The sequence below is a fragment of the Rattus norvegicus genome, chromosome 2 (assembly GCF_036323735.1).
Source record: "Rattus norvegicus strain BN/NHsdMcwi chromosome 2, GRCr8, whole genome shotgun sequence".
In the NCBI taxonomy this organism is placed as follows: Eukaryota; Metazoa; Chordata; class Mammalia; order Rodentia; family Muridae; genus Rattus; species Rattus norvegicus.
In genome coordinates this window covers 123,501,279-123,525,285 of record NC_086020.1, presented here as the reverse complement: position 1 = coordinate 123,525,285, position 24,007 = coordinate 123,501,279, and the positions used below count along the sequence as shown (strand labels likewise).

Here is a 24,007-nt window from a genome sequence, read left to right as displayed (position 1 = left end):
GCTAGTTCAAATTTAAATTTTCTTTGCCTGGGCTATTTAAATTATAATTGGCCCTGGCAGCCAGTGGTCACAAAGAGACCCTGGTTACAGAATGTGTATTCTTTAAAAATAATAATGGGGGAAAAATCACTACCGCAGAAACACCCGGGAACAGAGCTATCACGGTCTGATGAACATCTAGACACACTGAACGTGACGAAAATTTTATCTTGCCTTGGAAGCAGAATTTGGGAGCCTTGCTGATCTTACCAGTGAGAGGGCAGAAACATCTAAGGAGCATGGCAGCCCCTGGTGGGGCCTTCAACTTTGTGATTACCTCACAGATGATTAGGGGGGGCTTTGTTTCAATTATCTCACAGATGGGGAGCTTTGTTTTCACTTATGTAGATTTGGGCAATGCTCAGAAAGTGTTTGGAATTTTGAATATTTGATATGAATTAGCTTCCTATTGTAATAGAAATCGCCACATGTTCTGAATCCATTGTCTTTTGTGCTATGCCTTTTATGCTCAACCATGTGTGTTTTACGGTGTGGTCCTTGCACCAAGTCTTGATTCTATTCATCAACATAGAACGAAAACTGCTCCATCCTCTTCCCAAGAATTCATAAGAGTTTACTGGAGGCTACTCCTGCAGAATAAGATTAAGACGAAATTCTTTTCCTTCTTGTGATAATTCAAATGAAGATGAGCTGGATTCTGAGGAAAGCTCAGGCCACAGCTATGCCTTTTAATTGCAATCTTTTAAATAATTCTGTAGGATTAAAGTCCCCAGTTGAGAAACCTTTTATCTCCTTCTGGTCATTGTCTGCCTTTACCCACAATCATGTGCTGATGATCCCAAGGAGAATTTTTCTTTGCATATTTGGATTTATAGAAAAAAAAGATAGACACTAAAAAATAAATAAACTCAGCAAGCTCTTCCTGACAAGGAAAGAGGGTTCCTTTACAAGTTTTGAATGTTCGATACGAATTAGTTTTCTAGAACTTTGTCTTGCATACTCCATAAGGCAGTCAATATGTTCTAATGGCTTTGGTAGAATTATCTAAAGGCTATATCAATTAGTAACAATTTTGGGGATTGATAAAGTATTTTGTAACCAGATTATTTTTCCTTTGTTATTTGCTTAGAAAATTTTATGCTGAGAGAGTATACATTTCTAAGGTCAGTGTCTTATGAAGTGAAGTAGCAAAGATTTTTGGCATGGTCCTAATGATTAAACTATGTCACCAGAACAGTATGTGTGAGGAGATACTAGCTGAGGAATATTTCCTAACACCAGGGTAGAGTCTGTGTATCCAGGTTTTCACTGTAAAGTGAACAGAGTTAATAACAGCATAGCACTGTGCTGAGAAACAGCCATAAGTGCAAGGTCACAAGTGACATCACTGGGACCCAGTCAGACTTCAAAACTGTGGCTTTCTGAAGTCTGGGAATCCACTCAGAATTGTCTGTTTACTGTAGTGATTATATTAGAGCCATAACATTTCCAAGCAATACATCATCTCAACGGGCATTCACTCCTTCTTGTGAGATTCAGTACTTTAAAATGAGCCACGCATTTTGAGTCATCCTGGAGTCCATTTTGTTGGTATTTGAGTCAGAAAGATGGGAATGAGGGGCAGTAGCGAGGGGAAAGAATGCAAATGTGCTTCTGCTTTAAGCTGACACTTAACTAGCATCAATAATTAACTTACTATCGCAGCTTTGCCAAATGCAGAGGTTGGTATGTTTGAAACGGTTTCTCAATGCTAAAAGCTTTCTCCTCCCCTGCACTCCCCTGCAACCCCACTGCATGTGTGTGAGCAAATTTACACACACACACACACACACACACACACACACACCACAATCTCTTTCTCTCTCTCCCCCCCTATACACCCACGCACACATGCATGCAGCTTGCACGCATTCACACTTACACACAGTGCTCTGCAAAGATGGATTATGTCCCCACCCAATTCCCAGCATCAGGACCAGGGAGGACAAATGTTAATGACTGAGGACAGCACTCAACCCTGATAGGCCTGGAGGTGATACCCGAATAGCTTTTGTCTGCTATGTTGCCTTTATACAAACTGTGATCCCCACAGACCAAAGGTCCTTTTCTGTTGTCTTTGCTCTCTGAAGTTACTGTTCTTCATGGAACCCGTTTCTTGGATTGTCAGGAATATCACTGGTTCTTATGTGTGTGTGTAAAACACACATTCATGCACTTCTGCTTCTTTTCCTCTTGTTAGCCTGCCTTTAGTTATAGAGGCCTATTCTGACTAAGAAACCAGAGCAAAAATATAGAAAGTAACATTTTAAAAAATATGTTGAGTGTGTATATGTGTATGTATCTGCTTATGTGTATTGCATATATAAATGTCTATATGTATGCACATGTGTGCATGTATGTATGTGTAATGTATGTGTGTATGCTCATGTGCATGTGTGTTTATATGCATGTGTATGAGAGTGTGTGTGTGTGTGTGTGTGTGTGTGAGAGAGAGAGAGAGAGAGAGAGAAAGAGACAGAGAGACAGAGAGACAGAGAGACAGAGAGACAGAGAGACAGAGAGAGAGAGTTGGTTCTCTCCTTCCTCCCTGTTTGTCCTAGAGATCAAACTCAGGCTGTCAGGCTTAGTGACAGCGACAGCACTTTTATCCCTGAACCATCTCACCAGCAAACACACACACACATACACACACACACACACACACACACACACACACACACACACACACACACATTTCCAGAAAGGCAGATTTCAAAGGTAACATGTGACTCTGAGGATTTGCCCCTCCCTTCGTGTGGAGTGATACAGGAGAAACAGTGAAGGCAGAGGCACCTGGCTGCCTCAAGCTTTCAGCTGCTGCCTGGGCCCAGGTGAGGGGTTGACTCACCGTGTTATCTATGCCAGATGAACTGTAAGAAAACGAGTAACACAATCTGTGGATCCCAGCAGAGATGGACTGATTCCGATAGTTATTTCCTGGGCTCCACCTGGCAGTTTGAATCTCCTTAAAATAGTTCATGCTAATTTAAGGGTTGGGCTGGCCATGCTAATGAGAGAACTCTGTCTCTCATTACTAATTAGTGTGGCTTTGAGCTAGCTCCACATGTGACAAGGAGGGGCTGGAGCCTCTGCTCTAACACTGGGCAAGGAGTCAATCAAAGGTGCCTGCATCATGGAATCCCAGTATCTGTTTGATGACACTCAGGTACATTTTCTACATTAACAGTGCTCAGAGCCAACACACACACACACACACACACACACACACACACACACACACACACACCCTACACATGGACTGCAGTGAGGCTTCACCCACACACACACCCTACACATGGACTGCAGTGAGGCTTCACCCACACACACACAGTGAGGCTTCACACACACACACACACACCACACATGGACTGCAGTGAGGCTTCACCTCTGGACAACCCTTTCCCAGTACTAGCCTGGGCAATTTTTTTTTCTCTGTGTTCTTTGATTGAAATAAACATAATTAGCTTCAGTCATTCCTGAGACTCTAGCGAAGTGTTGAAACCGAGACTGGTTTGAGAAGACATGATTTCCTGCAGAAGCCGTGGGGCCAACTCATTGTGGAGTAGGAGTTTATTAAGAAGAGATTTTAACACAGACTTAAGCACTAGGGTTAAGAGAAAAGAGAGGTAGGTACTGGAGGATGAAACACACCTGAACGTGGCGGGTTGGGGTTTCTGAAGAGAAACTCTTTACAGCTTTCACCATAAGCATACCTATTGTACGAGTGGATGCTGAGCTTATAACTCAAAGAGTAGCTAAGAAACCCACATGAACTCATGCAGTGGCCCCTGTGGCACACTGAACAGGACTGTAGAAATAAGGTAAAACCATATCTCAAAAGGGTTTCGTGGAAAGTTAAGATACGTCTAGGATAACAAAAGTCTATCATCTTGTTTTTAGGAGTCCCAGAAAATCAGATATATATCCAAGAAAGGGATACACCATAATAGAAGGTCATATTTATTCAGACCTCAAGCCAATTCATCGTAATTTTAAACGTTCTTATGTGAAAGGAATCTAATCTCCATATAGGTAAACTTCATGGCAAGTTTTGTTGACCGTGCTAGAATTCTTGTCTCTTAGGTGACGTTTCAACTGACTCCTGGTGTGCTGTCTAGTTTTATGTTATCTTGATGCAAAGTAAAGTCACCTGAGAGGAGGGAACCCAAAATGAGAAAACGCCCCCATCAGACTGGCTGTAGGCAAAGCTATAAGGAATTTTCTTGATTAACAATTGATGTGCAAGGGCCCAGCCCATTATGGGTGGTGTCCTCCCTGGGCTGGTGGTTCTGGTTGCTATAATAAGAAAGGAGGTTGAATAAAACATAAGGAGCAAGACAGTAAGCCCCTCCATGGTCTTTGTATCAGTTCCTGTCACCAGGTTCCTGCCCCAGTTTGAGTTGCTGCTTTGGCTTCTCTTAATGAATGCAACTTGAGAATCTAAGCCAAAAAAGCCCTTTCCTCCCCAAGCATCTTTAGGTCATATTTCATCAAGGTGAGAGCAACCATGGCTAAGGTACCTGGTGAGGGACTCCTTACTTTCTCCACATCCCCTAGGATTTCCCTGCCTCACCTATCAGGAGCTTCTAGCTGGAGTGTGAGCCTTGAGCCGACACACAGCCCTTGGAGTGCACCAAGACCTGTGTGTGTAGATCTCTAGAAGCTCAGCAGCCTTCATCAATCAATTACTTGGATTTTGTTTGGTTTTGTTTTTAAGACTTAGCCATCTTTTTTTTTTTTCGCATAAGGAAAATAGCATTACCTAAGTTGCTGGCCATCATTAAGGTAAAATGATTATTTTATAAAGTATTTATTATATATTATCGAAGTAGGTGCCCAGTTAATGCTTGATGATCATTGGCTGGGAAATCCTCATGTGTTATGACTGATCCTGTAACAACAGTACACCAGAAAGGATGGACAATGTCTGTGTACAGGGTCTATACATCATCTTTCAGATTCCAGGGCTCTGGCTGTCAAGATCAAGCTGAAACATCCCTACAGACCTTTTGTAGGTGACTAGTGATTAGATCGTTATCTTTGAGATTAAAGTTACAAGAACCACAAGACAGAACTCCACCTTAACTATTGAAATTTAACTGATGATAAATTCTTACATAAAACAAAGCTGAGAAAACAACTTTGACACAACATGAAATAGGTGGACCAGAAGCAGAGTCGCTGCCCAGAGCCTTGACTCAAAGAGTACCTCCTTTCCCATGACCCTGGAAGAAGTCTCCACCCTCTTAGGAAAGGGCATCATTAGGTTGCATGTGAGAACTGGCTGAACACTACATAAAGGGGTATATTGCAGAAGAACCTAACGTTTGACTCAGCAAGGACAAAAACGACTGGGTAAATTACAGCTGTCATTAACAAGTGAACTCCTGCAACTTGAAATGGAGGTGACTGAAGCTTTAGCCCCAGAGGAGAAAAGGAAAAAAAACAACAAAAAACAAAAAAAACAAAAAAACACAAAGAGATGCTACAGTTTAAATGAGCCTGAACACTTGTTCTGCTGACTGTGCTAGGTCCATATTCTTTTTTTTTTTTTTTTTTTTTTTTTTTTATTAACTTGAGTATTTCTTATATACATTTCAAGTTTTATTCCCTTTCCCGGTTTCCGGGCAAACATCCCCCTCCCCCTCCCCCTTCCTTATGGGTGTCCCCCTCCCAACCCTCCCCCCATTGCCGCCCTCCCCCCATAGTCTAGTTCACTGGGGGTTCAGTCTTAGCAGGACCCAGGGCTTCCCCTTCCACTGGTGCTCTTACTAGGATATTCATTGCTACCTATGGGGTCAGAGTCCAGGGTCAGTCCATGTATAGTCTTTAGGTAGTGGCTTAGTCCCTGGAAGCTCTGGTTGCTTGACATTGTTGTACTTTTGGGGTCTCGAGCCCCTTCAAGCTCTTCCAGTTCTTTCTCTGATTCCTTCAACAGGGGACCTATTCTCAGTTCAGTGGTTTGCTGCTGGCATTCGCCTCTGTATTTGCTGTATTCTGGCTGTGTCTCTCAGGAGCGATCTACATCCGGCTCCTGTCGGTCTGCACTTCTTTGCTTCATCCATCTTGTCCAATTGGGTGGCTGTATATGTATGGGCCACCTGTGGGGCAGGCTCTGAATGGGTGTTCCTTCAGTCTCTGTTTTAATCTTTGCCTCTCCCTTCCCAGCCAAGGGTATTCTTTTTCCTCATTTAAAGAAGGAGTGAAGCGTTCACATTTTGATCATCCGTCTTGAGTTTCCTTTGTTCTAGGGATCTAGGGTAATTCAAGCATTTGGGCTAATAGCCACTTATCAATGAGTGCATACCATGTATGTCTTTCTGTGATTGGGTTAGCTCACTCAGGATGATATTTTCCAGTTCCAACCATTTGCCTACGAATTTCATAAACTCGTTGTTTTTGATAGCTGAGTAATATTCCATTGTGTAGATGTACCACATTTTCTGTATCCATTCCTCTGTTGAAGGGCATCTGGGTTCTTTCCAGTTTCTGGCTATTATAAATAAGGCTGCGATGAACATAGTGGAGCACATGTCTCTTTTATATTGAGGCATCTTTTATGTTGAGGCATCTTTTGGGTATACGCCCAAGAGAGGTATAGCTGGATCCTCAGGCAGTTCAATGTCCAATTTTCTGAGGAACCTCCAGACTGATTTCCAGAATGGTTTTACCAGTCTGCAATCCCACCAACAATGGAGGAGTGTTCCTCTTTCTCCACATCCTCGCCAGCATCTGCTGTCACCTGAGTTTTTGATCTTAGCCATTCTCACTGGTGTGAGGTGAAATCTCAGGGTTGTTTTGATTTGCATTTCCCTTATGACTAAAGATGTTGAACATTTCTTTAGGTGTTTCTCAGCCATTCGGCATTCCTCAGCTGTGAATTCTTTGTTTAGCTCTGAACCCCATTTTTAATAGGGTTATTTGTTTCCCTGCGGTCTAACTTCTTGAGTTCTTTGTATATTTTGGATATAAGGCCTCTATCTGTTGTAGGATTGGTAACGATCTTTTCCCAATCTGTTGGTTGCCGTTTTGTCCTAACCACAGTGTCCTTTGCCTTACAGAAGCTTTGCAGTTTTATGAGATCCCATTTGTCGATTCTTGATCTTAGAGCATAAGCCATTGGTGTTTTGTTCAGGAAATTTTTTCCAGTGCCCATGTGTTCCAGATGCTTCCCTAGTTTTTCTTCTATTAGTTTGAGTGTGTCTGGTTTGATGTGGAGGTCCTTGATCCACTTGGACTTAAGCTTTGTACAGGGCGATAAGCATGGATCGATCTGCATTCTTCTACATGTTGCCCTCCAGTTGAACCAGCACCATTTGCTGAAAATGCTATCGTTTTTCCATTGGATGGTTTTGGCTCCTTTGTCAAAAATCAAGTGACCATAGGTGTGTGGGTTCATTTCTGGGTCTTCAATTCTATTCCATTGGTCTATCTGTCTGTCTCTGTACCAATACCATGCAGTTTTTATCACTATTGCTCTGTAATACTGCTTGAGTTCAGGGATAGTGATTTCCCCTGAAGTCCTTTTATTGTTGAGGATAGCTTTAGCTATCCTGGGTTTTTTGTTATTCCAGATGAATTTGCAAATTGTTCTGTCTAACTCTTTGAAGAATTGGATTGGTATTTTGATGGGGATTGCATTGAATCTGTAGATTGCTTTTGGTAAAATGGCCATTTTTACTAAATTAATCCTGCCAATCCATGAGCATGGGAGATCTTTCCATCTTCTGAGGTCTTCTTCAATTTCTTTCCTCAGTGTCTTGAAGTTCTTATTGTACAGATCTTTTACTTGCTTGGTTAAAGTCACACCGAGGTACTTTATATTATTTGGGTCTATTATGAAGGGTGTCGTTTCCCTAATTTCTTTCTCGGCTTGTTTCTCTTTTGTATAGAGGAAGGCAACTGATTTATTTGAGTTAATTTTATACCCAGCCACTTTGCTGAAGTTGTTTATCAGCTTTAGTAGTTCTCTGGTGGAACTTTTGGGATCACTTAAATATACTATCATGTCATCTGCAAATAGTGATATTTTGACCTCTTCTTTTCCGATCTGTATCCCCTTGATCTCCTTTTGTTGTCTGATTGCTCTGGCTAGAACTTCAAGAACTATATTGAATAAGTAGGGAGAGAGTGGGCAGCCTTGTCTAGTCCCTGATTTTAGTGGGATTGCTTCAAGTTTCTCTCCATTTAGTTTAATGTTAGCAACTGGTTTGCTGTATATGGCTTTTACTATGTTTAGGTATGGGCCTTGAATTCCTATTCTTTCCAGGACTTTTATCATGAAGGGGTGTTGAATTTTGTCAAATGCTTTCTCAGCATCTAATGAAATGATCATGTGGTTCTGTTCTTTCAGTTTGTTTATATAATGGATCACCTTAATGGTTTTCTGTATGTTAAACCATCCCTGCATGCCTGGGATGAAGCCTACTACTTGATCATGGTGGATGATTGTTTTAATGTGCTCTTGAATTCGGTTTGCCAGAATTTTATTGAGTATTTTTGCATCGATATTCATAAGGGAAATTGGTCTGAAGTTCTCTTTCTTTGTTGTGTCTTTGTGTGGTTTAGGTATAAGAGTAATTGTGGCTTCGTAGAAGGAGTTCGGTAGTGCTCCATCTGTTTCAATTTTGTGGAATAGTTTGGATAATATTGGTATGAGGTCTTCTATGAAGGTTTGATAGAATTCTGCACTAAACCCGTCTGGACCTGGGCTCTTTTTGGTTGGGAGACCTTTAATGACTGCTTCTATTTCCTTAGGAGTTATGGGGTTGTTTAACTGGTTTATCTGTTCGTGATTTAACTTCGATACCTGGTATCTGTCTAGGAAATTGTCCATTTCCTGAAGATTTTCAAGTTTTGTTGAATATAGGTTTTTATAGTAAGATCTGATGATTTTTTGAATTTCCTCTGAATCTGTAGTTATGTCTCCCTTTTCATTTCTGATTTTGTTAATTTGGACGCACTCTCTGTGTCCTCTGGTTAGTCTGGCTAAGGGTTTATCTATCTTGTTGATTTTCTCAAAGAACCAACTTTTGGTTCTGTTGATTCTTTCTATGGTCCTTTTTGTTTCTACTTGGTTGATTTCAGCTCTGAGTTTGATTATTTCCTGCCTTCTACTCCTCCTGGGTGTATTTGCTTCTTTTTGTTCTAGAGCTTTTAGGTGTGCTGTCAAGCTGCTGACATATGCTCTTTCCTGTTTCTTTCTGCAGGCACTCAGCGCTATGAGTTTTCCTCTTAGCACAGCTTTCATTGTGTCCCATAAGTTTGGGTATGTTGTATCTTCATTTTCATTAAATTCTAAAAAGTTTTTAATTTCTTTCTTTATTTCTTCCTTGACCAGGTTATCATTGAGTAGAGCATTGTTCAATTTCCACGTACATGTGGGCATTCTTCCCTTATTGTTATTGAAGACCAGTTTTAGGCCGTGGTGGTCCGATAGCACGCATGGGATTATTTCTATCTTTCTGTACCTGTTGAGGCCCGTTTTTTGACCAATTATATGGTCAATTTTGGAGAAAGTACCATGAGGAGCTGAGAAGAAGGTATATCCTTTTGCTTTAGGATAGAATGTTCTATAAATATCCGTTAAGTCCATTTGGCTCATGACTTCTCTTAGTCTGTCGACATCACTGTTTAATTTCTGTTTCCATGATCTGTCCATTGATGAGAGTGGTGTGTTGAAATCTCCCACTATTATTGTGTGAGGTGCAAAGTGTGCTTTGAGCTTTAGTAAGGTTTCTTTTACGTATGTAGGTGCCCTTGTATTTGGGGCATAGATATTTAGGATTGAGAGTTCATCTTGGTGGATTTTTCCTTTGATGAATATGAAGTGTCCTTCCTTATCTTTTTTGATGACTTTTAGTTGGAAATTGATTTTATTTGATATTAGAATGGCTACTCCAGCTTGCTTCTTCTGACCATTTGCTTGGAAAGTTGTTTTCCAGCCTTTCACTCTGAGGTAGTGTCTGTCTTTGTCTCTGAGGTGTGTTTCCTGTAGGCAGCAGAATGCAGGGTCCTCGTTGCGTATCCAGTTTGTTAATCTATGTCTTTTTATTGGGGAGTTGAGGCCATTGATATTGAGAGATATTAAGGAATAGTGATTATTGCTTCCCTTTATATTCATATTTGGATGTGAGGTTATGTTTGTGTGCTTTCATTCTCTTTGTTTTGTTGCCAAGACGATTAGTTTCTTGCTTCTTCTAGGGTATAGCTTGCCTCCTTATGTTGGGCTTTACCATTTATTATCCTTTGTAGTGCTGGATTTGTGGAAAGATATTGTGTAAATTTGGTTTTGTCATGGAATATCTTGGTTTCTCCATCAATGTTAATTGAGAGTTTTGCAGGATACAGTAACCTGGGCTGGCATTTGTGTTCTCTTAGGGTCTGTATAACATCAGTCCAGGATCTTCTGGCCTTCATAGTTTCTGGCGAGAAGTCTGGTGTGATTCTGATAGGTCTCCCTTTATATGTTACTTGACCTTTTTCCCTTACTGCTTTTAATATTCTTTCTTTATTTTGTGCGTTTGGTGTTTTGACAATTATGTGACGGGAGGTGTTTCTTTTCTGGTCCAATCTATTTGGAGTTCTGTAGGCTTCTTGTATGTCTATGGGTATCTCTTTTTTTAGGTTAGGGAAGTTTTCTTCTATGATTTTGTTGAAGATATTTACTGGTCCTTTGAGCTGGGAGTCTTCACTCTCTTCTATAGCTATTATCCTTAGGTTTGATCTTCTCATTGAGTCCTGGATTTCCTGTATGTTTTGGACCAGTAGCTTTTTCCGCTTTACATTATCTTTGACAGTTGAGTCAATGATTTCTATGGAATCTTCTGCTCCTGAGATTCTCTCTTCCATCTCTTGTATTCTGTTGGTGAAGCTTGTATCTACAGCTCCTTGTCTCTTCTTTTGGTTTTCTATATCCAGGGTTGTTTCCATGTGTTCTTTCTTGATTGCTTCTATTTCCATTTTTAATTCCTTCAACTGTTTGATTGTGTTTTCCTGGAATTCTTTCAGGGATTTTTGTGTCTCCTCTCTATGGGCTTCTACTTGTTTATTTATGATTTCCTGGAATTCTTTCAGGGATTTTTGCGATTCTTTCAGGCATTTTTGCGATTCCTCTCTGTAGGCTTCTACTTGTTCTCTAAGGGAGTTCTTCACGTCTTTCTTGAAGTCCTCCAGCATCATGATCAAAAATGATTTTGGAACTAGATCTTGCTTTTCTGGTGTGTTTGGATATTCCATGTTTGTTTTGATGGGAGAATTGGGCTCCGATGGTGCCATGTAGTCTTCGTTTCTGTTGCTTGGGTTCCTGCGCTTGCCTCTTGCCATCAGATTATCTCTAGTGTTACTTTGTTCTGCTATTTCTGACAGTGGCTAGACTGTCCTATAAGCCTGTGTGTCAGGAGTGCTGTAGACCTGTTTTCCTCTCTTTCAGTCAGTTATGGGGACAGAGTGTTCTGCTTTCCGGCGTGTGGTTTTTCCTCTCTACAGGTCTTCAGCTGTTCCTGTGGGCCTGTGTCTTGAGTTCACTAGGCAGCTTTCTTGCAGCAGAAAAGTTCGTCTTACCTGTGGTCCCGAGGCTCAAGTTCGCTCGTGGGGTGCTACCCACGGGCTCTCTGCAGCGGCAGCAACCAGGAAGACCTGTGCCGCCGTTTCCAGGAGCTTCAGTGCACCAGGGTTCCAGATGGTCTTTGGCTTTTTCCTCTGGCGTCCGAGATGTGTGTGCAGAGAGCAGTCTCTTCTGGTTTCCCAGGCTTGTCTGCCTCTCTGAAGGTTCAGCTCTCCCTCCCACGGGATTTGGGTGCAGAGAACTGTTTATCCGGTCTGTTTCCCTCAGGTTCCGTTGGTGTCTCAGGCAGGTGTCCTGCCGCTCCTGGGCCCTCCCCCACGGGAGCCCAGAGGCCTTATACAGTTTCCTCTTGGGCCAGGGATGTGGGCAGGGGTGAGCAGTGTTGGTTGTCTCTTCCGCTCTGCAGCCTCAGGAGTGCCCACCTGACCAGGCAGTTGGGTCTCTCTCTCACAGGGTCTGGGGGCAGAGAGCTGCTGTGGGCCGGGATCCGCGGGTAGGTCCATATTCTTATGTGACCCCTGTCGGTTGTTCCCCCTCCATGTTTCTCACTCAGGTTCTATAATGACCAAATCGTTTTATCCCCTCAAAATGTCTTTTCTAAAGTCCTGGGAACACACTTACAGTCAAGGAAGTATAGCTGAAATTATGGAAGACACGGTCTCATGACTCATAGGCAGGCTCATGCTTAGCTCACTTCCTTATGCACCCCAGGATCACCTGTCCAAGGAATTGTGCTGTTCATAGTAGGTTGTCCCCACCGTACCAATTAACAATCAGGCTGATCCCCCACAGACACATTCACAATTGAGTCTCCCTCCTCAGGTGACCCTAAGCTGAGTAAAGTTGACACTTAAAGCTAACTAGAACAGTGACCAGAGACACGTCAGTGTTAATTAATTAATTGGCAGTTAGAATTGTCACAGTTTGTGCGGGAGTAAGGCATGGAAGTGGACCCTTCTCTCACCAGGACTGGATACGTGTGGGGAAGCCAGGGTCATGCTCAAGAGCTATTGGTTCCTGAGGTTATGATTGGTAGTTCTAAAGTTGTATTTTACTGTAAGAGAAAAATAAAGATTACATCTGTAGTTTCCTCCCAACTCAATCATTTATTCAAAAAGTAAAAGTTTATCAGCCAATATAAATTTGCTGACTCCTTTAAAGTTTGCAAACTTAAAGCTAACAGCTAAGCTTACTAAGAAAACAAAACATGCACTCTTAAAAATCTATGCAAACCTTTCATAACTAACTAAAGAAGAGTTCTGGGGAGGAGCATGTTGGTCCATGATAAAGCACCTGCCTAGCACACCTGAGGTCCTAGATTTGATCTCCAGAAGGAGAGAATGAAGGAAGAGAGTGTATCAGTCAGGGTTCCCTAAAGGAATCAGGTAGAATATCTATCTATCTATCTGTCTATCTATCTGTCTATCTATCTATCTATCTATCTATCCCTGTACATACATGTATAAATATACATATACACCATAAATGTACATACATACACATACATATAGGATTTATTGAAGTTGTGCATAGGCTATGGTGTGGGTAGTTCAACAATGGTTGTCTCCTGCAAGAAAGGCCAAGAATCCTATGTCAGTTCACTTCAGGAGAATGGATGGCTCAGCAGTCCCAAACAGGTGCTAGAGTCACAGATAATTCCTAGAGTTGCTAGTCTTCAGTCTTCATTGAAATCCCAAAGGAGTAGGTTCTAACGCCAGTGAAGGAATGCCTTAGCAATAGGAAAAATGTGCTTACTAGCAAGGGTGAGGGCAGGAAGGCAAAGGGAAAAAACTTCCTTCTCCCAGGCCCTTTATGTGGACTATCACCAGAAGGTGTGGCCCAGATTTAGGATGGGACTTCCCACCTCAAAGAATCTAATGGGGGGGGGGGTTCCCTGAGAGGCATGTCCAGGTGCTTGGTTTTTATTTGATCCCAGAAGTAGTCAAATCAACAACCAAGATTAGTTATCACAAAAAAAAGAAGGAGAGGAAAAAAAAAAGGAAGGAAAAGAGGAAGGGAGGGAAGGAAGGAAGGAGCAAGATATGGAAAAAGGAAGGTGAGGATAAAGGGATGGGGAGGAGGGAAAGGAGAGTGGGGACAGAGGGATTACAGACGGAAATCATGTAAATTTCCAAAGAAGAAAATTTGGAAGTGGATCTTAGAGAAGTTACCCCAAGGCTTGTATCAGAAGTAGTGGGGGATGTAATTGCTAAGTTTTGCTTCCTGTCTACAGCTTCTTTTTACTAAGGACAAACCTGAACTTTAGATCCAGTCACACTAAAGGTTGAGAATCTGGTTTTAAACCCCAAAGAGTCTTATCTGTGACTGATCTCTGGAGTTTTCAATTGTTCAAACTGTGTAAAGTATTTGCAAGCCTCCTGTCCAGAAGCCAGTTCACGACCTTGCCTGTGGGAGTCAGAAGTTCTGTGCACCACACCCTTGAACATCTGCTTAAATGTCCAGGAGTATGCAAAGTCTGTCTTACTTCAGAGTCAATGGAGAAATGGACTGGCCTCCACCCTAAGCTGACAGTAGGTGACAGGTAGAAGAGCCCTTAAGCTTTGGGTGGTAGATCAGGACTCAGCTCCATTGATAACCTCTGACTCTTTCTCACATGACTGTGACTGACTTTCCTTTTGCCTGGACCACACCTGCCATGGAGAGAGCACTTCCTAACTCTACACCAGGAAGTGTGCTTTAGGTTAGAACCTGGCATTGCTCACCTCTGTCACTGAGTGAGCTCATAAGATCTCACCTTTGCCAGCTATTGTCAGCTTTGCCGCATCTGTAAGCTAAGCTCCACAGGAGCAGAAATCTATATTCCCAGGAGCTAGCACAGTGTCTGGGACATTGACTTTACTAGATACCTCTTGAATATATTAATTCGTTATAAGCAACGAGACTATTTTCTGGGTCAGTGTACTCACATTGCAGAATATTAAGTGTGCTTAGACCTGTACATTGAAGCCAGGCAGAGTGTGTTTGACTCAAAATTAAGCTTTATGTATCTTGGCAGAGATCATTATCTACAGTTTTTATTTTTTTCGAGTAGGACAAAGATTATAAATATGGCTTGAAATTTTATCATGACAATGTTTTGAAACGCCCAGAAAAGAAGAATGGGAGCAAGTGGCACTGGCAAGGTTCTCAGTGATTGCAGCATGAAGTGGAGATGAGAAACCACCCACAACCCCACCCTCCACACCCCCTTTCCATCCCCACCACACACACACAGTCTAGGGACAGTTAGGGTTAGTGTGAGTGACTGGTAAGGTGTCAGTGTTAAGCAAGGGAGATGCTTGCCACTCTTTGGTTCTCAGTTGCCAAGGTGACCATGATAAGCAGAGGAATTCAGAAGTTTGACATAGGGGTTTGTTACTATCTTAGTTTCCTTCCCTCTTGTTGAGATAACATTCTAACAAAGCAACTTAAGAGAAAAAGAATTGACTTGTACACAAACCCAGGTTACAGTCCGTCACACTGGGGAAGTCAAGGTTGCAGGAACTCAAAGCAGCCAGTCATATGAACACTCAAGGACAGACAACATGAATTAATGCATGTTTGCTTACCCCCAGCTAGCTTCCTCTACTTTTATATAGTCTGGTGTCCAGCCCAAGAAATGGTGCCAGCTACATTTACAGTCGATCTTCCTGTCTCAATTAAGCTAATTAAGAAGATCTTTCACAGCCATGCCAGCAGGCCAGCCTAATCTGGACAATTCCTCATTGAGACTCCTTGATGATTCCAGATCGCATCAGATTGACAATTAACTCTAACCATCACAATTACTACCTTGAACTGACAGCTGATGCTGGGCAACCAATAGAAATGTCTGACGAGTGAGGAGAGGAACCACATCAACATCCTTCTGGGAATGTCCTGAGTGCTTGCTCAGCACCAAACAACTAAGCAGGTCCTGGGGCTTTGGAGCAGCAAGGGGATTGGCAAGTAGCAAGCAGACTGGAAGCTATCATTAAAAATAAGTAGGATAATGAGTTCATGTGATGTATGAGTTGTTGATATGACAGGAAAAGGAAGAAACAACAGTCCCTGTGAGATTCATGGTACTTCCCAGAGCTGTGAGGCAAGGGCTTTCCAAGGAGACTGCTCTTTCTAGCACATGGTCTGGATCTCACTTGACATGGAGATGGAATGCTTTATGTTGAAGAATAGACATAGAGAGACAGAGCACCCTAGTGCCAAGGACCAGCCTCAGGTTGGAGACCAACTTCAGCAAGGGGTGTTTGGGAACAATGAAAGTAACAACTAGAAGTCAGTCCTGGTGTACAAGCTGACAGCCTTGTGTTCTGCTGTCTAGTGAGCTCATCAAGACAGCTCAGCTCTTGTATACCAAAGCCCAGTCTTTTATTTACTTATCAATTTATTTATCCTCTTATGGATCCCATGGGTACCTGTATTCACATATACATATACTCATATATAAATATACATAAAAATTTTAAAAAAGAATAGACATAGAATATCTTATAGAATCTGATTGAAATGAGAAATGTGTACTTGACGGACAGCTATAGAAAAGAAGGGAGCCACATACGTCCACTTAATAGACTGCATAGCTTGATTATTTCTTAGGATCAATGAGATCCTCTGATTCAGACTTACTTTTGCAAATAGACAGACTAAGGATATAAAATATATTTAATAAATTCAATGTGTCTTATGGGCATCTGGAGTATGCAGCAGAGATGCTAATTGGAAGATGTAGGTGATCTTTGCCACAACTTTCTCTTTGAAGTTGTATTGGGATTCCCTTCCTTGTCCTGGTTGATTTTGATTTATTTTTATCAACTTGACACAAGCTAGTCTGGGAAGAGGGAGCCTTAGTTAAGAAAATGCCTCTATCAGATAGACCTATGGGAAAACTTGTAACAGCATTTTTTTTTTTATTAATGCTTCATGTGGGGAGGGGACAACCTATGGCAGTGGCACCATCTGTAGGCTGGTGGTCCTGGGTTACATTAGAAAGCAATCTGAGGAAGCCATGGGAACAAGCCAGTAAACAGTGCTCCTCTGTGGCCTCTGCTTTAGCTCCTGCCATGCGTTCCTGCCTTAACTTCCCTCAGTGATGGACTGAAGCCCATAAGCCAAGTATAAACCATTTCCTCCAGAAGTTACTTTTGCTCATGACGTTTATCACAGCGATATAAAACAAGTCAGGGCATTCAGACTCGGGAAAGCAGTAATTCTAATTCTCTGTGTCCTAGCCATGAGGTGCTCAAGCACAGCCATGAGAGGGACAGCTCATTGCTAGAATCGTATCAGGAGCTGGTCTCTGTGTAAATGTAGAGGAGATTATTTTTGGTCATGCTTTACCATGCATTATGGGGCAATTGCTTGGAATTCACAATTGTAATTATTAATATTTGGCACTGTTTAATGTTGGGATATTCTAGCTAAGAATCTTTAACCCTTGAGGTAGAAAACTTAAGTGTTTCCTTGGAACATGCGAGTCATTCCTAGTTGCTTGAAAAACTATTTGAATTTACAGAGAGTTTCATTTCTATTAAATCTAAGTAAATGCCTGTTTTAAAAAGCAATCAATTACAAAGTTTTGAAAGATCAGAAGTCCTAGTTGAATATCCTAAGACTGTAACAATTCCTAAGGTTTCTGCAGCTTGGTCTGTAGTATGCTTGAAGGAAAAACAATCAAGCTGTGTAATTAACTGGAATTAGGTAGGGCAGAATCTGCAGGAACCAAAGCCTATGCAGTACCTTGAGATAACCACAGGTCCCTCAAACCATTTGTTAAACACTTGTTGAACTGCCCATCAATCCTTAATTAGTTTAAGTTAGATGAAAAAGAAAGGTAACACAGTGATATGCCATGTGGTAGATCCATGTTTGAAGTCTAAGAGACATGGGGAATACTAGAACTGCCAGCTGATTCTAGAACACCATGTATACACACTGAAGGAAACGTTTGTTTCCTGTTTTGTTGTAGCATCTTTCTAGAACAAAGTCCCTCTAATTGACTGTACTTTTACAATGCATTTATTACAACATGAGGGGTTGAGAATAATGAGATTTCTGAAGAGAATCTGTCCTGCTTTTTATGAAATATTTCTCAACATGGTACTTTTCAGAGGGGGAAAATCGATAGACATCGTTTTAGGTAACAGAGAAAATCCTAACACTGTGTAACCACTAATTCATCAAGATTTTCAAGGAGAGTATAAATTTCAGATTTTCTTCTAGGTAGTTTTTTGGTCGCTTGTTTGTTTGTTTGACATAGAGACAGGGCCTCTTGTCTCTCAGAGTTGCCTCCCACTTTCTATAATGTTAAAGATCTTGAATTTCTGATCCTCCTGTCTCCACTTCTAGATTACAGGATGGGATTACATTCACATTTTCCATTGATCAAACTCCTCTTGTGTGGGCTCACTGAACACCCCGACTGAGCTACACCCTCAGTTTCTGCACTGAAATGACTGCATTTCAGTTTCTAGTGATACAGTTTGGGGTATAGAATAGAATATTGCCCCCAAGATGAGAAGACATCAACTACTGGCCAACATTTAGCAAGGAGCGCTGAACAGTGACTGCATAAGACACTGCATTCCTTTGACCTCCACTAAGCTCTCCAGAGGGGAAGGCATACCTCACTTACCAACTGTTGGCACCATGTTGACTTGGTTAAGACAGTGGAAGAGTTTTCCTGGCTTATTTGAGGCTTATCTACCTATCATTCCTTTCTGGACTTTCCAAGTGTTACTCAAGAAATATGACTAAATATTTAAATGTATTAGAATAAATCTATTCATCCAGACATGTGTATCTATTTAAATTGTCATCTATGAAACACTGAAACATGATTTTAAACTATTGAAGGAGCATGTGTTGGTTGCTGATGATTTTTCTTATGCTTGTTAAGTGGAGCAAACATTCCTTCCTACCTGGAGATTATGAGTTGCTCAAGTGGCTGGAACCATGGAACTGGAGGCAGCAATGGTTGCACTCAGGAAGAGAGGATGGCAGCCATACCTTATGTGTCTAGGGTGAAGGAAGGAAGTGCTTTAAGCTATAATAGGACAAGAACCTCGGAAAAGTCAGTTGTGTGTAAGTTCTCTGATTCCCACATCTCTTCCTAATACTTGGGGGGTCCATGGATGCTGAGCAAAAATCCTTAAAATCTACCTTGTTACATGTCTCTCTCTCTGGTCTGGTCTGGGGAAGGATCCTGGAATGCGCCCTGTTATAAGCAAATCCCTCCACTCAATACCTTCACAGAGTCACCAGACCCTTGCCTGACAGTATCTTTATCTGCAGTCTTGAGTCATAATAATTACTACAGCACCCCATATTACCCACCATTGCTCCTCAGAGGGTACATGGGTTCCAAATGTCATTCACTGAGCAAGCAGAAAACTAGGACAATTACTGAAAATTACTGGGTTTTAAGTACAATGCACTGAGCCCTCTCCTGTCCTCAACAGATCACACTACTTCAGCACCAAGAAAGCTAGATTTGTGAAGTTGAGGCATTATATATTTTAATTGGTATTTGTCCCTCTTAAAAAAAAAAACTTTTGGGTTCGGTCCCCAGCTCCGGAAAAAAAAAAAAAAAAAAAAAAAAAAGAACCAAAAAAAAAAAAAAAAAACTTTATTCATTTGTTTTTTCCTGCCAATAAAAATCACATCAGGAATTGAAAGCACAACCTTACAAGATGAGACAAATGTTTTTCCACTAAACTAAAGCTCCAGCTCTCTTTTTATACTTCATTTCCAGTCTCATTAAATGGTCCAGTCTACACTTGAACTTAGGATACCCTACCCTCCTGTGGAATGGTGGGATGACAGGTCTATGATACCTGATTCAGCTTTAGTCTTCAATATTGATCAGTTTTCTGAGCTTAACAAACCTTATCCATGACTTTTCTTGTTGAAATTGTGTCTTAAACCTGACACCTTCCAGATCTTTCTTGGTTTCCCTGGGGAAAGCCTTTGTTATCCTCACAATACTTTCAAGCTCTACTGAGCATCCAGTGTGACTGTTACCATGGCTACTTATTTGTAACCATCCTTCCTACAGAATGAGCACATGGCGGGCCTAAGACACATCCCGCCTCTGCTCCCAGCATTTGTGTCATGTGTAATCAAATCCAGTTAAAAGGATCAAGATATCTGGTCTTCAGGACACCTTGAGAATGACCTCTTTTCTCATTAATTCCACGAAACAATTTATCTCTTCGATTATCTATTTCTTTTTATTTGTTTGGTTCAGATTTCAGGATGTGGAGATAGATGGATATTAAAATGATTTTTTTTATTAACTTGAATGTTTCTTATTTACATTTCGAGTGTTATTCCCTTTCCCGGTTTCCGGGCAAACATCCCCCTAATCCCTCCCCCTCCCCTTCTTTGTGGGTGTTCCCCTCCCCATCCTTCCCCCATTGCCGCCCTCCCCCCAACAATCATGTTCACTGGGGGTTCAGTCTTAGCAGGACCAAGGGCTTCCCCTTCCACTGGTGATCTTACTAGAATATTCATTGCTACCTATGAGGTCAGAGTCCAGGGTCAGTCCATGTATAGTCCTTAGGTAGTGGCTTAGTCCCTGGAAGCTCTGGTTGCTTAGCATTGTTGTTCATAAGGGGTCTCAAGTTCCTTCAAGCTCTTCGAGTTCTTTCTCTGATTCCTTCAACGGGAGTCCCGTTCTCAGTTCAGTGGTTTGCTGCTGGCATTCGCCTCTATATTTGCTGTATTCTGGCTGTGTCTCTCAGGAGCGATATACATCCGGCTCCTGTCAGCCTGCACTTCTTTGCTTCATCCATCTTGTCTAATTGGGTGGCTGTATATGTATGGGCCACATGTGGGGCAGGCTCTGAATGGGTGTTCCTTCTGAGTCTGTTTTAATCTTTGCCTCTCTATTCCCTGCCAAGGGTATTCTTGTTCCCCTTTTAAAGAAGGAGTGAAGCATTCACATTTTGATCATCTGTCTTGAGTTTCATTTGTTCTAGGCATCTAGGATAATTCAAGCATTTGGGCTAATAGCCACTTATCAATGAGTGCATACCATGTGTGTTTTTCTGTGATTGGGTTACCTCACTCAGGATGATATTTTCCAGTTCCAACCATTTGCCTACGAATTTCATAAAGTCATTGTTTTTGATAACTGAGTAATATTCCATTGTGTAGATGTACCACATTTTCTGTATCCATTCCTCTGTTGAAGGGCATCTGGGTTCTTTCCAGCTTCTGACTATTATAAATAAGGCTGCTATGAACATAGTGGATGGAACACGTGTCTTTTTTATATGTTGGGGCATCTTTTGGGTATAAGCCCAAGAGAGGTATAGCTGGATCCTCAGGCAGTTCAATGTCCAATTTTCTGAGGAACCTCCAGACTGATTTCCAGAATGGTTGTACCAGTCTGCAATCCCACCAACAATGGAGGAGTGTTCCTCTTTCTCCGCATCCTCGCCAGCATTTGCTGTCACCTGAGTTTTTGATCTTAGCCATTCTCACTGGTGTGAGGTGAAATCTCAGGGTTGTTTTGATTTGCATTTCCCTTATGACTAAAGATGTTGAACATTAAAATGATTTTTAAAAACATGCTACTATAAATGAATTATATTTTTGCCATGTTTTCTAAGCTAACTTATCCTCTGGTGCAGAATAATGCCAATCTATGTAAATTTCTCTCTGCTGACTCATTGACTGCTGATGGATTCTGGGGGACAGGCAGTCATTTTACTCCAATGAGCTCCCACTGGTGAACCCTCTAGGTTCCACTGGACTGTTCCACACCCACGTCACATAGAAGACCCTGGTTAAACTCATCAGGACACAAAACAAAACAAAACAAAACAAAACAAAACACCAGAATGTGTGAAAGGGATCTCTAGGGAAAAGGAAGGATATAAGAGAGGTTGGTTTCTGAGGGTTTCTATCTCTATGAAGGGACACCATGACCACAGCAACTCCTATAAAGGAAGGCATTTAACTGAGGGGTGCCTTTCAGTTCAGAGGTTTAGTCCATTATCATCAGGACCAGAAGCAGAACAGCAGGTATCCATTCATAGTGCCTGAGGCAGCTTACTTCTGAATGGGTAGACAGCTGGAGCATCTTAGACCTCAAATACCACCCACAGTGACACACGTCCTCCAACAAGCCATACCTACTCCCTCAAGGCCATAACTCTTAATAGTGCCACACCCTATGGGCTTAATCAGAATTCATTATACATATGTATGAAATTGTCAGAGAACAAATTTAATAAAAATTATTTTAAAAGAATTTAAAAATAATTCTGTGCTCTAGCATTTTCAAAGTTAGGAAAATTCTCTATGTGCATAGAAAAAGATGATTCTCAGACTCTCCTTGCCAGGAATTTGACCTTAATAGTCTCAGGTCACTGACAACCCATCAAGGGTCTTCACAGCATTGAGCTCTCATCCTATCTATCGAGTTACTAAACGTTGTGTTTAGAGAATTATAAATGCTACTCCTTTTTTAAAAAAAGTTTATTTATTTATGTGTTTGTATATGAACTGTGCAGAGGTCAAAAGACACCTTCTTGGAGTCAGTTCTCTCCTTCCAACATATGGGTCATGGGGATTGAACTCGGGTCTTCAGACTTGGCTACAAGTGACTTTACCTGCTGAGCAGTCCTCTGCAGCAGTAAAAGGAAATCAGTGTCCACCGGCGGTCCTCCATAGGTCAGCACTATGAGAAACGGAAGATGATAAAAGTCCTCATTTGTGGAATAAGAATCAAGTTTATGCAGGAAAACACTTTTCTTTCCAGATGACTCAGGTCTCTGTAATGACACATTGCATCAATGAAACCATTGCCAGCTTTGTCCTGAGACTGTAGAGTTCATAAATATTATAAAGTAGATGGGCCAGGTGGGCCTCTAGTATTCTGAATATTCAAATTAGGTAGCTTCCAGGTGGCAGGCCTTGTGTTTAGCACTGTATTAAGTTATATAGGTACATAAGACTTGGATTTTATCTTAAGGAAACAACACAATGTTAAGTAAAAGTATATGAAGTTTATAAGTTAAACTCTGTCTACAAAATTAATAAATTTTAGTTTGGATATTCTGAGGACTGTAGACCCTCAGTCTCCATTACCCACAAATGATAGCTTCTCCAAGGACCAATAATCAGAAAATGTAAGAAAAAGCAAATAAAAATTTTAAATAAAACTGTGATTCATAGACACATATATATTATGTTTCTAGAAGATTCTATTTCCCCATCATGGTTAATATAATGTGAATTACATTGTTTTCACATGAAAAGAAGCTGTCAAGTAAGCACACATGTTTCCAGTACAATGTGGAATATTTCTAATGCTGACCAGTTTAACTATTATAAATCAGGACTTACAGATCTATGGCTATTAATGTAATTTTACTTGTCCAGCAGGTGCCATGAATATAGCTTGGTTATTTGTTTCATACCAAATTGAGTTATTTCTGTACCTGAAAAACACATGAATTCTAGAGCCCAGCTTGGGGCATGATTCAAGTCTGAGTGACGCAGATGGTATTGTCAAAGACTGTTACTGTTGTTCCTTGGTGGTTAAAGAAGACACAGCTCTTTTGTATCTGAAAAAACAAGCAGCATGAAAGAATTCACATCAGACTTTAATGCAATAGAATTGATGGAAGGTAGAATTCTAAACAAATTTCTTTGTGTAAAATCTGAAAACTATCTCAGCTGGGGAGATATATGGTTAAATATTTTCATCTACACACACACACAACTATCACATCTGTCTCTGATACTTATTAGCATGAACTGAATAAAGGCTTTACATTATACCATGAACACTTCCTGATTATGCACAATTTCATGATAACGGCTGGTATATGTCACGTGGGTGTCTGAAAACCCAGGCAGAATGCATAGTGGGCATTCAGCAGGATGGATCGTTCCTCATTTGCATGTCCCCCCTTAGATTTAACCAAACAATTTACATGAAGTTCTATCATTGTCCTTTTCACTGAGAAAGCAGCAAGCTTCCAAGCAAAAGGACAGTCATTCAGCAATAGTGACAATGCCATGTTTACATGTGGATAACTGGACTGCCACCCAACCCTGTGAGTAAAGCTTCGGTCCCACCTCATGTTGGCATTTCGTCCCCAGCTTTATAAGAGAAGCTTTTGCATAGCATTGGGTAAGACATCTGTCTTAGGGTTTCCTTGCTTCAAAGCAACACCATGGCCAAGGCAACTCATCTAAGGACAACATGTAATTGGAGCTGGCTTACAGGTTCAGAGGTTCAGTTCTTCATCATCATGGCAGGGAACATGGCAGTGTGCAGGTAGAAATGGTAAGAGAAGAGCTGAGAGGTCCACTTCTTGATTCAAAGGCAACATAAGGGGACTGACCGTCTTTTTACGTAGCCAGGAGAAGGCTCTTTCCTACACTGGG

The 24,007-nt window shown here is 41.3% G+C and overlaps 1 long non-coding RNA gene across 1 annotated transcript in view; it reads right to left on the bottom strand.

Moving 5' to 3' along the window:
- The window catches only part of LOC103691533 (uncharacterized), a 28,294-nt gene extending 8,751 nt beyond the window's left edge, over window positions 1-19,543 (bottom strand). The window contains exons 1-2 of the long non-coding RNA XR_591062.3: window positions 19,435-19,543; window positions 18,520-18,616 (exon numbers count right to left, since the gene is read on the bottom strand). This is a non-coding gene — a long non-coding RNA (uncharacterized LOC103691533). The remainder of the gene's footprint in view (window positions 1-18,519; window positions 18,617-19,434) is intronic.
- Window positions 19,544-24,007: the final 4,464 nt, after the last annotated feature.